The sequence below is a fragment of the Aquarana catesbeiana genome, linkage group LG05 (genome assembly GCF_042186555.1).
Source record: "Aquarana catesbeiana isolate 2022-GZ linkage group LG05, ASM4218655v1, whole genome shotgun sequence".
NCBI classification, from domain to species: Eukaryota; Metazoa; Chordata; class Amphibia; order Anura; family Ranidae; genus Aquarana; species Aquarana catesbeiana.
Window position 1 is genome coordinate 126,233,822 of NC_133328.1, and position 16,378 is coordinate 126,250,199.

A 16,378-nucleotide genomic window follows, 5' to 3' on the forward strand; every position below is an offset into this window, starting at 1 on the left:
ACAGTAAGGAGTAGAGATAAGAGAAAAGAAAAAGGGTAGTGAGTAGTGTTTTGCCATTTTATCTTGCTTGGGGTACCTGAATTAGATACTATCATTAGATAGTTTGATGGTTAGATGGTGAGCAAGCCCAGTCTATTTTAAATTCAATACAATTTCAGGTACAACATTTTATTAATCATTGTGCTTGAGGTGATTGTAGTCGTATTAGTGCACTTGCAACAGGGACAATTGAGTACTGTCCGTGATACTTTTTTTATTTGCACTAACATACAATTTTTCAAGACAAGCTTTCAGGGTAGGTCCCCTTCTTCAAGGTCCCAGCAATACTGAACCGGTGGGACCTTGAAGAAAGGGACATACCCTGAAAGCTTGTCCTGAAAAATTGTATGTTAGTGCAAATAAAAAAAGTATCACGGACAGTACTCACTAATCATTGTAAAACATTCTGAAGATCATGGAACCTCAAGATCCCCACCAGTTACAGCACTACTCAATCAATTCCAGTGCATATACTGTATATAAAAATGAAACACACACAAATAAAAATTTAACAAAAATGCCTAATCAGCCAATATACAGTGTCTTGAAAAAGTATTCACACCCCTTGAAATTTTCCACATTTTGTCATGTTACAACCAAAAATGTAAATGTATTTTATTGGGATTTTAGGTGATAGACTGACACAAAGTGGCACATAACTGTAAAGCGAAAGCAAATGATAAATGGTTTTCATTTTTTTTATATATCTGAAATGTGTGGCGTGCATTTGTATTCAGCCCCCTTTACTCTGATACCCCTAACTAAAATCTAGTTGAACCAATTTCCGTCAGAAGTCACCTAATTAGTAAATAGAGTCCACCTGTGTGTAATTTAATCTCAGTATAAATACAGTGGTTCTGGGAAGCCCTCAGAGGTTTGTTAGAGTATGTTAGTGAACAAACAGCACCGTGAAGGCCAAGGAACACACCAGACAGGTCAGGGATAAAGTTGTAGAGAAGTTTAAAGCAGGGTTAGGTTATAAAAACATGCCCCACGCTTTGAACATCTCACAGAGCACTGTTCAATCCATCATAATCCAAGAATGGAAAGAACATGGCACAACTACAAACCTAACAAGACATGGCCATCCACCTAAACTGACAGGCCAGGCAAGTAGAGCATTAATCAGAGAAGCAGCCAAGAGGTGACTCTGGAGGAGCTGCAGAGATCCACAGCTCAGGTGGGAGAATCTGTCCACAGGACAGCTATTAGTTGTGCACTCCACAAATCTGGACTTTATGGAAGAGTGGCAAGAAGAAAGTTATTGGTGAAAAAAAGCCATAAGAAGTCCCATTTGCAGTTTGCGAGAAGTCATGCGGGAGACACAGCAAACATGTGGAAGAAGGTGCTCTGGTGAGATAAGACCAACATTTAACTTTTTGGCCTAAAAGCAAAACGCTATGTGTGGCGGAAAACTAACACTGCACATCACCCTGAACACACCATCCACACCATGAAACATGTTGGTGGCAGAATCGTGTTGTGGGGGTGCTTTTCTTTAGCAGGGACAGGGAAGCTGCTCAGAGTTGATGGGAAGATGGATGGAGCCAAATAAAGGGCAATCCTAAAAGAAAACTTGTTAGAGTCTGCAAAAGACTTGAGGCTGGTGCAGAGGTTCACCTTCCAGCAGGACAACGACCCTAAACATACAGTCAGAGCTACAATGGAATGGTTTTGATCAAAGCATATTCATGTGTTAGAATGGTCCAGTCAAAGTCCAGACCTAAATCCAATTGAGAATCTGTGGCAAGACTTGAAATTTGCTGTTTACAGATGCTCTCCATCCAATCTGACAGAGCTTGAGCTATTTTGCAAAGAAGAATGGGGAAAAATGTCACTCTCTAGATGTGCAAAGACTTGCAGCTGTAATTGCAGCGAAAGGTGGTTCTACAAAGTATTGACTCAGGGGGGCTGAATACAAATGCACGGCACACTTTTCAGATATTTATTTGTAAAAAAATTTGAAAACCATTTATCATTTTCCTTCCACTTCACAGTTAGTGGCCACTTTGCGTTTGTCTATCACATAAAATCCTGAAAAATTAATTTATGTTTTTGGTTGTATATGACAACATTTGGAAAATTTCAAGGGGTATGAATACTTTTTCAAGGCACTGTATATATTTAAAACATCCAGGTATTGTGTCCAAGTCCAAATGTTCACCCAGTGTGTTAAATAAATCAATAAAACATTTAGTCCTCTGTGTTAATTTATTTTCCACACTGGGTGTATATTTTGATTTAGAAATAGAGTATTGCTTTACATGTATCATATACAATCGCAAAACATTTTCTTTGATCCCCTGCAGATTTTGTAAGTTTGCCCACTTACAAAGAAGTGAAGGTGTAGGTGTATTTTAAATGATACAGACAGAATGTCAACCGAAAATCCAGAACACATGATACAAATGTTATAAATTGGGTTGCAGTAAAATAAGTATTTGATCCTCTACCAACCAACAATAATTCTGGCTCTCACAGACTGGCTACAGTATGTGCTCATGTGGTAGACAGATTAGTCCTGTCAATTTAAGGAGGTACTCCTAACAACAATTCGTTATGTGTATAAAAGACACCTGTCCACAAAATCTCTTTCTTACATTCAAATCTCACCATCATGGGCAAGACCAAAGAGCTGTCAAAGGATGTCAGGGACAAGATTGTAGACCTGCATAAGGCTGGAATGGACTACAAGACCATCAGGAAGAAGCTTGGTGAGAAGGAGACAACTGTTGGGGTGATTATTCACAAATGTAAGCAATATAAAATAACCATCAATCACCCTCGATCTGGAGCTCCATGCAAGATTTCGCCTCATGGGGTAAGGAGGATCATGATAAAAGTGAGGGATCAGCCCAGAACTTCACAGTAGAAGCTTGTGAATGATCTCAAGGCAGTTGGGACCACAGTCACCAAACAAACACAATACACCGCCATGGATTGAAATCCTGCAGCCCCCTCAAGGTCCCCCTCTTCAAGAAGGTACATGTACAGGCCCATCTGAAGTTTGCCAATGAACATCTAAATGATTCAGAAAAATATTGGGAGAAAGTGCTGTGGTCAGATGAGACCAAAATTAAGCTCTTTGACATTAACTCAACTCACCGTGTTTGGAGGAAGAAAAATGCTGACTATGACCTTAAGAACACCATCCCTACAGTCAAACACGTAGGTGGAAACATTATACTTTGGGTCTATTTCTCTGCTAAAGGTAAAGGCCAACTTTACAACATTGGTGGGCCAATGAACAGGCCCTTGTATTGTAAAATCTTAGATGAGAACCTTCTTCCCTCAGCCAGAACACTGAAGATGGGTCGTGGCTGGGTTTTCCAGAATGACAATGACCCAAAACATACCTCCTAGGCAACAAAGGAGTGGCTCAAGAAGAAGCACATTAAGTTCATAAAGTGACCTAGCCAGTCTCCAGACCTTAATCCTATAGAAAATTTATGGGGGGAGCTGAAAATTCAGTTGCCAAGCGATAGCGAAGAAACCTTAAGAATTTATAGAAAATCTGTAAAGAAGGGTGGACCAAAAACCGTCCTGAGATGTGTGCAAACCTGGTAACCAACTACAAGAAACATCTTACCTCTGTGCTTGCCAACAAGGGATTCTCCACCAAGTACTAAGTTATGTTTTGCTTGGGGATTAAATACATATTTTACTCACTGCAACTCAATTTATAATATTTGTATCATGTGTTTGGATCTTGGGATTCCATGATCTTCAGTCTGTTTCACAATTTTTAGGGCTATTTTAAGTATGTCAGTTATTCTTAGGGCTATACAAGTATTTATCTATTCATTTATTATTTTTGTGATAGTATTAGGTCACCATCCTAAAGCGCAGAAGGGTTGAGTATTGATTTATTTTTTTTATTTTACTAATCATGATAGATTAAATTATACCTAAATTCTTTGTATCAAGCCCCGCTGCCAATGTTTTGTTTTTTTATTCTTTAAATACTGAATGTGACTGGTGGTGGCACAAGAGGTCACCCATAGATCTTGCTGGTTTTAGCGACTTGACTTGCAATAAAAGCTAAGAGTGCCTCTTCTGTTGTATTTCTCTGAGTTATAGCGCTAAATTCGCCAGAAAGGGGCTTTCTCCTGGTGAAATATTGACTTAATAAATTACATTTAATAACCACAATGAAGGCGCCAAGTTTTGTCTTTGTTGTATAATTCAGCAACATGTCAGTGTTGACTTTTATTCATGATAAATTAAAGAAGGTCAGCAGGCGAGCTCAGATACAAATTAAGTATTCTGACAGTGCTAACACCTGTATTATTTAGAACTGGGACAGACCAAGGCAGCAGAAACTCCACATCTGCTTTAACTATTAAAATGCCTGTGATTAGGCCTGTTATCCTGTTCTGTTAATGCCATGGTTTACACAATTCAATTAGTAAGATAAGAACAACACAGAATTCACAAAGAAATAATATTGTATAACAGAGAGTCAGTAGCAGTGGTGGCTGGTGCTCAAAATTGAAAAATACTGAAACAAAAACATCAATTGCAGCCACTGTGCCATCAATTGCAAATACTGTGCCCATCAAATGCAGCCACTGTGCCCATCATATGCAGCCACTGTGCCCCATTAAATGTAGCCACTGTGCCCCTCAAATGCATCCACTATGCCCATGAAATGCAGCCACTGTGCCCATCATATGCAGCCTCTGTGCCCATGAAATGCAGCCACTCTGCCCATCATATGCAGCCTCTGTGCCCATCAATTGCAGCTACTCGGCCCATCATATGCAGCCTCTGTGCCCATGAAATTCAGAATTTGTTCCCCATCAATTGCAGCATCTGTGCCCATCATATGCAACCTCTGTGCCCATGAAATGCCTCCTGGCCAGGACACCTCCGCATGTTCTCATAGGGCCCCACCCACACCTGAGCCCAGGCCCAAGGCCCCCTCCAGACTGAGGAACTCCCTCAAAGACCACGACAGCCTAGCACTCCATCTTCAACTTCCACTCGATACAACTCCTCCCCAGCTGGGCTGACCCTGGGTATTTGAGGAGGCTTGCCCCCTGCCAACCCAAGTTGGGGATTGGTCAGGGCTCCCCAGAACACCCCAGACACAACAGACTGTTTTAGTTTGCAGGTTTCGTTTTTCTGCTAAAATTTGGAGTATTATTGAAGAACCATCACCAGAAAAAAATAAAACTTGTTAAGGGGATCCTGTGCACATAGCACTTGCAGAGCCGTGGTGTTGAATATGTAGCCGTGCACTCCCATCTAGTCATTCAATAACACTGACAAAGACACTGAGACAGATTTTAGCTCAGGAGGAGAGGGGCATGATGGGATTATAGAGCCCACCCAGCCCCGCCCCCTCCTTTTAAGCTGCTAGAAAAAACATTGATGTACAGTGCTGTCACCTGTTTAGCTTACACTGAGTCCAGACCTGCCTCTGCCACCAGCTATTTAGGGCACTGATAGAGTGGAAACTGTCAGCTTGTGTTGTGAATGATTGCAGCTGGAGAAGGGTGCTATCATTCACAAAAGCACCAGCTGACAACAGCACACACACCGGCTACTACACTTGTCAAATGTATCTTATTGTAGTAGCCGGTGTGCTATTATCACCTTGAATGTTTGGAAATGAAAGTGCTCTTGTCCGGCTGCAATTATTCACCACAAAAACTGATGGTTTACACTCTGTGCCCTGAATAGCAGGCAGTAGGTCCGAGCTCTATATGTACTCAAAAGGAGAGATGAGGAGGCATGGCGCTTTCTGATAAAGAGGGGACGGGACTCATTGCTGGCTGTAACTCCACCTCATGGGAACGTCCATAATTTTATATTTTTATGTTTATTTTTTTTAATGGGGAAAAGGGCTCTGTGCACAGGATTTAACATTTTTTTCTTCTGGTGATAGTTTCTTCAACAAGCCCAATCCCAGCACATTTTTTTCATTGTGTTTAAAGTACACAAGTATTGGAAACCCAGTTGTTTTTTATTTTTGCCACTGTCCAGTTTGAGAAGATTTCCCCCCACTTCCTGACTAACAGATGTCAGACAGCATAGGAAGTGTGGGGTATTCTTCCCAAACGGGATTCAAACACAAATGAATAGTATTTTTTGTTCTTTGTAGAGAGTGAAAGCGATACAAATCTCTTTTGTTTTGTTTTTTTATAGCTTATGTAGCGGTACCGCCATAGGAGCTGCTAAAAGTTGTGGCCCACCTGTTACCCTGCCCAGCCGGGCATTCACTTCCCAGTCACTTTTGAGACATGAACAGTCCATGTGATTGTTTTGTATTTTTATTGAGGGATGTGAACTTGGATAGGGATAGGAATATATGGGATGCCCAGTTGAACAAACAATTGGTTGATTGAATATCAATCAGTTGGGGCAACTAAAAAAAACACTTAGCTACTCCAGTCTACTCCAGCACATCTCTTGCTTGCAGACTGTTACTCTCACTCTCTCTCCTGCACAACACTTTACTCCAGGCACAGCTAGCACATGGTTAAGTCCAACTCTGACTCAGTCAGGCCTCAGCAACTGCCCTTTGAACGCAGGGACCACGGGTCCCTTTAATGTAGCAAGAATTGGAAATAGGAAGTCTTTAGTGCTAGCTGTCCTATGGTGGACTACTGCTCCCAGTATATCCTCTTCAGGACCTGCCAGCCCTCCTGGCTGCAGCTGCCTGACCTCACTGCCTGTGACATTGCAGTTCTTACTGGACCACACCCAGCTCTGTTTCCTCTCAGTTCTCTCTGGCATGCCTCTCCAGACCTCCTGACTGCCCATGTTACTCACCAGCCCTGGCTGCAAACCGGTGGTTCCCTCCTGAAGACTTGCCCAGCAGTACTAGCTTCTGCTGTCATCTCTGACTCCTCTCTGTGCCTCCTGTTCAGATCCCTCATGGGTTCTTGAGGGGCTCCGTCCTGTACCCGAGTCCCAGGCCCAAGGTCATCCCCCCCAGACATGGGAGCTCCCCTCCAAGGCCCTGACAGCCTAGTACTTCATCCTCAGTTCTTCCACCCGACAACTCCTTCCCAGCTGGACTGACCCTGAATATTTCAAGGAGTCCTGCCCCCTGACAATTCTAGTTGGGGATTGGTCAGGGCTCCCTGAGAAACCCCAGACAGCTCCACCTCTCTTCCCCTCCTTTTCTTGTAGAATCCTCTAGAAGCAAGAGGGAGGTAATCGTGTAGTGATGCTGTCTGTGAGTTACAGCTCCTGCTCTTTAGGCAGGCCTAGTTCCCAGCTAGGCCTGCCTAAATTTACCTGCACTGCACAAAATCCTCACCTCTAGCACCTACCTATGTAGAAGGTGCTACTTATGTCCCCAATTAGAAGTGACCGTCACTTCCTGTCTAGGCAATGGGTGTCAGACAGAACAGGAAATGAGGATATCTCACACAGAAATAAAAACCTAATAGGCTTTTTAATCAGTTCCAATGCTAATAAATAATGTTTCCTTGGTTTAAGACTCCAAAGTACACTTGAACCCAAAAAAGTGAAAATTTGCTATGTTTTAGGGAACAACTTAAAATGTTAATTGTACCTAAGAAGTACCCTAAAATTTTTACCTTATTGTGGAATTGCTCCTGAAAAGTAGCACTACACTTCCTGGGATGTGAGTGTACCTACGTACTCCTGTGTCTATTGCCTCACAATTGTATATCTAAGACATTGCTGTCTCTAGTGAGATCTGGTTATGTCACTATGGTGCTGCCCACTGTTACCCTTGCTGGAGGCTTTGACATAACGAAGCAAAGCCCTAAATTTACCAAGATGGTTGCTACCACAGAAAGACACAGTGCAAAACAAGGCATTGCACGTCAGTAATGTGGAAAGAATTAGTTGCAGGTAGGCCACAGGCAATACTGGTGACTAGTCCTTTGCCTTCTACTTGTTTTTTTGTGTACAGCTTCTAGGGTTCAGTTCCTCTTTAAATGCCTGAATAATGGCAGTGAGCATTTTAAAGGCTTCCTTGCCTAAAGTGACAGGAGTAACAAAGAAGTTTTAACTAAGGAGTAACTATTTTCTCTTGCCGTCAGTTTTCTTTACCCCAGGTTGGCAAAACCGATTTGGCTGGTAGGTCAGTGAATAATTGCTCTCATCAGTAATACTACCCAGTGTTTCTTGCTTTACCTTTTATTATTCTTTAGGACAAGACAGTGGCAGACCCCCCAGCGAGGATTGGTTGTTTTCAAAAATACATTTTGTATTAGGTGGCATATGTGCCAAGAAACAAACTTGCATTTTAATACCCCAATTGGCAGGGCTGCAATGTTTGATGTATGAGTAGAATAACCCTTCCCCCGCCACCACCACCACTCACCTAGGGAACCACAGATGCAGAGTACACATGTACAAAAGTATTCCCTTTCTGGTTGCACACTTCCGCACAAAGGAATGTATCAATTTGTTAATTCCCCATATCCAACACTCATATTTAAACTTTAGATGAGCTATAAAGATGATTTGCAGCTAAGAAATAGCTCCAGACCCTAGTAAGGCTACCCATACACATATAGATCCCTCCATCCATGCTAAATAGCATGAATAAAGGAATCTCCCCTGCCAGCTAGTGTATTTTGATAGCCAGAACCTATGGCTGTCAGTATACCCAACAGTGACTGCAGGTGACGAGATGCAGTCACTGTTTGACCCACAATTTTCAACCTGGCTTGAAATATAGACTTTTGTTGCTTCGGGTAGTGCTGACAAGGACATCCATGGCTTGAATTTTGGCTAGTTCAGCAGGAATTTGTCAAATTTGCTTAAAATGCTTACACAGCCTTTACTAAAATTTTAAATATAGAGAAAAACACCAATATTTCAATATGTTTTGAAATAGTTGACAGACAACAATATTTTCTCTATAACAATTATGTATGTCATACAAAAATGCTTTTAATGTGTGTTTTTGGCAAACGGTTACTACAACTCTACATGACATATGAAATATATGACCACCAATCAGGTAGAGATCATGGAGCAGAATATTTCATTTAGTGCTGAGCATGTTTTATCATCTACTCTGGTCATATAATGACGTTATCTAGTTATTTGAAGTTAATTACTCAGACCTGTATTAAATACAAATCAGTCAACAATGAGAAATTAATCCACCCAAATGTGTTTCAGTCACTTCAGATAAAATATACTGCGGCGCCAGCAATAATAAGCCATTCACCTTATATCCCTTACCCTTATATCTCCTTGATTTTAAATTACCCAGGATGGCAAGTGCATTTGCTACACAAATTCACATAGGGCATCACCTGACAATAAACTTCATGTCTGTACAGTGGAGTGGACTTTACTGAGCTTTTACAATTTCTTAATTGAATTAGACACATCTTTTTTAGAAAGACAAGAAAGCATAAGGGATGGGTTCCAACTATTCTTTATGGCCTTGTCACAGTACTGGAGTCTGGACCTCGGCAGGGACCTTGTTTAATCATATCAATAAACTAGCAGAAATGGAAGATTTATCTTTGTCTAAAAAGATAGCCAACCATGCACCAATATGTATGGTTAAACGCTTTTTCTGCACTGATTATTAGCTGAGAATGTGAAGATAAGTTTGACATTAGGCATTTTATTTTGTTTGTGTTGTCATATTAATTTTAGAGTGATTTCATTTATTTGTGTATTATTGTAGATGTTTCAAGTTTGGGTCAAAAGATGAAATTACCCATTGACTTCTTTTATTGGAACTGGTGACAAGAGAATTGTACTGTTTGTCTGCTGCAGGGTTGTATCCCCGTATCTTTTGAATTTTCCTTTATTCTATATTACGCAGAATGCCAGTAGAAGGAACTGATTATGAAGATTATCCTTGCTCTAGCAGGAGGGGTGATAAACTATAGCTGGGGCAATAGAAAATAAGTGAAGTCAGTGGGTGATTCATGACAAGAGTCCACCTTTACATGAAATTCTAATTATGGGTGGCCTGATACTTTTGCATAATGATGTTTAGGTGTTTGGTAGACATAGGTATACAAAGTAATTAGACATATACCAATATGAATGTTCCTTGTCAAACACATTATTCCCCTGCAACATTGAAAACCAGGACCATTTGCAGACTTCATGCTGCCCTAGGCACACCTGTATGATGACACTTTTTTGTAAAAGTTCCACAAATCAGATATCTGAATAGCCACAGTCTATGGCAAATTAGGTTTAAGCATATAAAGTTTCCAAAGTCATGTGATAGAGGTCTGAGAAAAAAAACGATCTTACACCAAACGTTCAATTATCTAGTAATATCATGAAAAGATTGCTCACATGAAAAATATTTTACAGATAACAATCACCAAAATAATTGACCTGTAAGACTGGAATATTTCTGCTGCAATTCTGTCGACGAGCAATATTTTTGCTTGTCATAATCAATTGTATGTAATATGAATGCACTTTTCCTTTATGGAAACATCAGTTCTATATTTTGATTAGAGTGGCCATAAATGGGCAAATCTTTCCTCAGCAGCAACAGGAAATGGAAGAAATGGCCATCACCACAAATGCAGTCATCACAATGCCAGTTTTGCTTGATAATGCCAGATATTTTAACCTGGCTTGCGTGACATTACATTCTGCTGCATGTAAAATTAAAGGTCACTCCCCTTTCGTTTTATTGTTTGTGGCTATAGGCATGTGCATGGCAGGCTAAAAACCTGTACATAGTCAAAAAGTACCTAATTTACAATAGGTATACAAAGCATGCACCTAAAGGTGTCTAGATGCCTGTAATTCCTTTACATTTTGTGAGTGCCCAGAGTGTCCAGAAACCCTTGACACTCAAATATTAACTACAGCTTGGAAGTCTGAGTTTTGGTCCACCCCTTACTGTCTCCTCCGCCTCAACATTGGACAGTGAAGCCACCAATTATAATAGTGAAACATGGGAGCTGGTGGACCAAACTTAGAAAGTGAGATCACAATTTGTATAGTTGAGTGACCCATGTCTAGGTTTTCCCAGGATACCCATAAAGATATTAATTGCTGGAACCTGTAGATACTTTTGCATCCCTATTTCCAGTTCAATGCTTTTAAGCTATCCCCAGGTTTCTTTAATAATTTTGTCTAGGAATTAGTCATAATAGTGATTTATTGCATTGACTTATCCTTTATGGCTTAAAAGTTTCAGACAGCCCACAGCCTGAAAGCAGGCAACGGGCGTAATCTGCTGTACTGCCTTGGAAGGTATACTACAGTGCTTTGGGAATCCTTTGCCATGTCTTTCATGTGTATTTGTAAAAACTATGATTGCTAGTAAAAACAATGATTGCTAGAATTTTTTTTTATATATAAAACATCAGTTTAAAATCATGTAAACAAATTAATAAATAAATAAAATTGGTCCAAGACCATTACAGTTTCCCTTCACAAATTGTAAAAGTAGTAAAAAAAAGCCTTCCCTGCCAACAAAAGAATAATACTGGGTAATACTTATCCATCCCTTCTCTAAGTTCTACCCTTACTGAAAAATCCCCAGCACCTAACACTTCTGGCAGCGTACTGTGTGATGATTGATCCCCATTTGCATGGTTTCTTCTTTTAGCCCCTACATCAGACTAGAGATGTAGGGACAGAAGGAACAACAGTCCATATTCCCGTCGCACACTTTCCTTTAGGCTACTGGGTGCTGTAGATAATCGTCAGCACACCAAGGATCATCAATTTCATCCAAATGTTTTTTTATTAAAGAAAGATCACATGTGACCTTTATTTAATAAAAGAAACAGAAGGAACAACAGCACACAGAAGGGGTCAGGCATCTGACACTCCCAGAACTGTGTACAGTAAAGAATCCAATGTAGCGGTTGAAGACAACATAAATCAGCAGAGCGGACAGCAGTGGTAAGTATTAATCTCTTTCTTTGTATAAAAGCCTTTATCAAAATTTCAAGGTAGTGACAAAAATGTTCAAAGTAGTGACAGTCTCTTTAACATTGGGTTAGCCTAGTCATAATCATAATTAGTGATATTTGATGCTAATGGCCTTAACCCACCAGAATACCAATGACAGTAGTTGAATTGGCCCCATTACTAGCGTAACCCAGGCAGTGTATGGCTAGCCTGTGTCTGAAGGCGATCAGGCCACAATTAGTACGCAGTGTCTGGTCACAATGCCTGACTGTTAATCCTAAATCCAAATTTATCAAATCCAAGGCTATATTAAATGAAAATATATTCAGTATATTGTTTACATCTATGTTGGTAGGATAACTGTGCTGTGCCAACTGAGACCACAGTGTGAACTACACTTACACTAATGGAATAAAAATCAATCATTTATAAATTGGGACAACAATTTTGTTTACCTACTTGATTGGGAGGAGGAGATGGCAGATATGAGAGAGAATGTTTGAGCTAACAAGACTTGATGATTTACAGTTCTTACACAGTTCCACTGAAATATAGAAAATAGAATGATATATGCTCCATTATGTGTTCAAAAATAAATACATAGAGAAGTTTTTAAAAGAAAATTCCATTTTTGTTTAGAAAAAAAAATTCCTTCAGTTCAGTTACATACTGTACATTGCAAACTTGATTACAGATTCCTACTTGTAACTTTTCTGTGGTTACAGACAGATGCATTCTAGTCACTTCCACTTCCTGTGTTCTGAAAAACTTCCTAATACCTGTATTTACACTGCTAAACATTAACTAGTAAATGGTGAAAAGGATTAGGCATAGGCATCAATAAAAACTTGAGAAATATTTTCATTTCACAAGTCTATCCAAAAATCTCCACGAAAACAAAAGTTTTGGATGGAGTTGGAATTAAAAAAAATGTCTTTTTGGGAAAATTGTATAAAATTTTTTAGAAAAGCTCTCCCTATACTTTGTTTTTCCATTTGTCCTAAAATGGCCATAGATCGAAATTCAGCCAGTTCAGCAGAGCCCAGTCAAATTCGATCCATCAATCGATAGTTCGTTCAAAACTGACTTAATGATTGACTTCTCATGAACAGGCTTGTTGTAAAATTTTTGTTTGATTAGTGTTGCAGCCAATCAGCTGCAGTGCTGATCAGTGTATGTATTCTGACAGTGGAGGAGTCCGCACTGTCAGAATACAATAGCACAGCGGGGAGCATTCCCCCCATCCACCTCACTTTTGTGGATCGTAGAATCTGTCAGTTTTTTTTTTTTTTTTATCAGCCTGCTGGACAGCTTTAAGCCTTGTACACACGATCACATTTTCGTACGACCGTATGTCCGTTTTATGTTGCATGCTAGTCTCATGTCGAAAGTGAAGAGGTTACTCACTATACGAAAATTCTCGTATGACATAATTTGACTTCAGAAGTGACGTAATGTGTTGAATAGTTTTATATGTATTGTATCGTGTGTGAGCATGCATAGTCTTGCTCTTACGATTTTTTTCGGATGAAAACCACACACATTAAAGGAAAATCGGACGTTGTGTTCACATCCAACAAAAATTTTATAGTCTGCACATCCAGCTTTTGACATACGAAAAATCGGAATCGGCTTTTGAAAGCACCATACTAACGATCCGAAAATCAGCAGATCGTTCGCCAAACAAAGTTTTACTTCCCATTTTCGTATCGTGTGTACGGGCCTTAAGTGACACTCTTGTATATTAGGTAATGTATACATGTTCTGCCATGATTGACTACTTTATTTCTAAGCCCAGCAAAAAGGCAAAAATTAATACTGCAAAAAATGTGACTTTCAATTAATTTGCAGCAAATAAACTTGAAAGTCTCTGGTCAAAAACTAAAATTTACATATGTGGTTTGTCAAAAATTCTTATGCCCTGTACACACGGTCGGACATTGATTGGACATTTCAACAACAAAATCCTAGGATTTTTTTTCCGCCGGATGTTGGCTCAAACTTGTCTTGCATACACACGGTCGCACAAAGTTGTCGGAAAATCCGATCATTCTGAACGTGGTGATGTAAAACACGTACGTCGGGACTATAAACGGGCAATAGCCAATAGCTTTCGTCTCTTAATTTATTCTGAGCATGCGTGGCACTTTGTGCGTCGGATTTGTGTACACACAATCAGAATTTCCGACAACGGATTTTGTTGTCGGAAAATTTTATAGCAAGCTCTCAAACTTTGTGTGTCGGAAATTCCTATGGAAAATGTGTGATGGAGCCTACACACGGTCGGAATTTACGACAACAAGGTCCTATCACACATTTTCCATCGGAAAATCCTATCGTGTATACAGGGCATTAATGTGACAGTTTAGATTGTTTTTTAACTTACTTTCCATTTAATGCCCAAACACACCTGTTGATCCTGCCAGTAAAATCAATCGAATTTAAGGGAAAAGTACAGCCAAAGCTTGTTTGGCTGTACTTCTATGGATCACAGGAGTGCAGTTCGTTCTCCACTTCTGTGACCCATTTTCATTAGACAGCGGGCTGAAGCCCGCTGTTGGCTGATTCCACAGAGCTGGTCCAGGCTCGGGATAGATTGCAACAATAAAGTCCAGATCCGCCCACATGCCTGGACCGGTACCTGGCTCAGCCTCTCAGCAAACTGCTGAGAATCCGCCCCTTTCACAGCCAAGCGCTCCAATGAGTGAGGGGGGGGAGAAGAGAGCAGTGACTGACAGTCACCAGCTCTCTGCTCAGGGAGCTGTGAGAACCAAGCCATTGACGGTGATTTATCAGTCAGTTCTAACACCAGTTTTAGAGCTGGCGGGGGACAGATTGTGCTTAGGTCCAATGCTGCGTCCACCTAGGTAGGTATGATTCTTAAAAAAAAAAGCCATGCTTCTCTTTTAATTTCCTGTAATAAGTACCTTTGTGTAATAATACTAAATCATTGCTTTGGAATTTTCCTCCAGCGTTGTCACCTTTCGAAAATTGTTTCTTCATTGAGACTACAGAGCTGTGTACTGACGTAGTTAGCATCATCATATCAAGTTCAATGACCACTGGGATTTGTAGTTTTTAACAAGAAGAAAGAGAAGAAGGGGTGGTCCCCCAAAAGCTTGTCTTGAAAAATGTGTGTAAAAAAAAACCAAACTTTCCAAGTAGTACTCAGCAGCGTTGTTGCAACTGCACTAATATGGTGACAATCAAAATAAGCATTTTTTCTTGATGCAACCTCAAATGCTATGTGTGTTAATCTATTTGTTATGCTGCATCTGCTAAAGTAGACCAGAAGTGAGATGGAAGTATTGACATAGCTCCACAGGTACAGCACTGGTAAAAGGCAGTTGTAATGTATAATATGTGAACTGTGCATCACACGGAAAATTGACTTTTAGAAAACATTTTTGCATGACTTTATCTCACAAAAGTGAGTAAGTGAGTACGCCCCTCACATTTTTGTAAATATTTTATTATATCTTTTCATGTGACAACACTGAAGTAATGACACTTTGCTTCAATGTAAAGTAGTAAGTGTACAGCTTGTATAACAGTGTCAATTTGCTGTCTCATCAAAATAACTCAACACACAGCCATTTATGTCTAAACCGCTGGCAACAAAAGTGAGTACACCCCTAAGTGAAAATGTCCAAATTGGGCCCAAAGTGTCAATATTTTGTGTAACCACCATTATTTTCCAGCATTTATGCATTTATGCCACATAGAAATGTGGTATCCTTAAAGTGATTGTAAACGATCACCTTGTAAAATAACCCATTCAGTTTAAAATAGAAATGCAAGGCAAAACATTTGTGTATAGATATAAAAAAAAATTACAAATAGCTTTTTTCCCTTTTTTATAAGAGATCACATTCCCTCTGATCTCAGCTGCAGGAGAAGCAGCACACTGAGCTTGCCAGTGAATGGCTGTGCAGTGGGGGGGGTGCCAGGGCAAGTCTGATCATTGGAGGAAAGCACACTGAGTTCCCAGCACAGCTAAAGAACTGACCACGCTGTGCTCTCCTGCTTAGTGTGGTCATTTTTTAATAGGAAGCAAGGAGACTGGCAGGGACACCAGGGATTTCACATAAAGGAAGCAATACAAAGAAAACAGTATACTTTCTCATAAAAGTACATGGTACAGCCAGCAGATTTTAGAAATATGAAGTGTTGGGGTATTAAACGCGCATTTTTTTATTTTTATACAGCCATATATTGTCATTATTTAACAATTCAGTGTAGAAAATGAAATAAAATATAACAAAATATGTTGTCATCAAAACTGCAATGGAACACACTGTTTATGTCAAGAGACAGAAGCTGAAATATGATTGGGCTTGGGTATTTTTAATCCGCAAGACATAGTTTACTCCCTATGAGAAGCTGAAATATTTGTGTATTTCTAAAACTGTTAAAGTTTTTTTATTATTATTAGTATTACTATTAGGAATATTTTCATTTTGAGGTAAATGTCAAAACTGCAGCT

The 16,378-nt window shown here is 39.9% G+C and overlaps 1 protein-coding gene across 2 annotated transcripts in view; it reads left to right on the top strand.

Annotated features, from left to right (window-relative positions):
• Positions 1 to 16,378, top strand: part of CREB5 (cAMP responsive element binding protein 5) — a 620,787-nt gene that overhangs the window by 408,542 nt on the left and 195,867 nt on the right. The window lies entirely within an intron of this gene.